This window comes from Sorex araneus, chromosome 1 (assembly GCF_027595985.1).
Source record: "Sorex araneus isolate mSorAra2 chromosome 1, mSorAra2.pri, whole genome shotgun sequence".
In the NCBI taxonomy this organism is placed as follows: Eukaryota; Metazoa; Chordata; class Mammalia; order Eulipotyphla; family Soricidae; genus Sorex; species Sorex araneus.
Window position 1 is genome coordinate 271776868 of NC_073302.1, and position 893 is coordinate 271777760.

General features: G+C 43.2%; 1 pseudogene; it reads right to left on the bottom strand.

Annotated features, from left to right (window-relative positions):
- Nucleotides 1–509: 509 nt before the first annotated feature.
- Nucleotides 510–634, bottom strand: LOC129400999 (small Cajal body-specific RNA 11; annotated as a pseudogene).
- Nucleotides 635–893: the final 259 nt, after the last annotated feature.

Genomic DNA, 893 nt, shown 5'->3' on the forward strand with positions numbered 1-893 from the left:
AATAAATATATAGGATTTGTGCTCCATGAATACTAGTCATCTATTAACAAAGATGAGAGGCTAGAGAGATAGTACAGTGGATAAGGCATTTGCCTCACATGTGGCCAGCCCAGATTCCATCCCTGACACCACATATGGTCCCCCAAACACTGTCAGGAGTGATCTCTGGATACAGAAGCAGGACTAATATCACTGATATCACCCTCAGAAACAAAAATAAAACAAAATATTCCATCCTTAGTCTTTATTTCTTATAATTGTCCTCTTGTGTCTTATTAGCACAGCAGGTAGGACGTTTCCCTTGCACATGGCCCACCCAGGTTCGATTCCTCTATCCCTCTTTGAGAGTCTGGCAAGCAACCGAGAGTATCCCGCCTGTACAGCAGAGCTGGCAACCTACCCGTGGCATATTAGATATGCCAAAACAGTAAGAACAAGTCTCACAATGAAGACATTACTGGTACCCACTCGAGCAAAATCGATGAACAACGGGATGACAGTGCTCCAGTGCTGCTACTTGTGCCTTAAGGATCAGTCCTATGCTCAGGACTGTCCTGCTAAATGGAGAGGGAGACTGCTGTGTACCCTGCCAGACTCCACTGTGAGAGCTCTGCACAGCAGGAAGACACAGCAATCCATCCTTAGTTCTAAGAAAAAATCATTTTATTATATTCTAAGGAAGAGCCTACAAATTTCCCTTTGTGAACAAGAGGAAGAGTTGATTTGTGATCGAGATGGGGAAATGTGGAAGAAGGGAGGCAGCAAGGGAGAAAGTGGAAAGTGTTTCAATAATGGCTGATGCTGGATATGGATTATTCTAAAACCTGTGTATGCGCATTTCACATGATAGTTAAATAATTGCATCAGATAAGTGATGTTAGTTAACTTCCCCC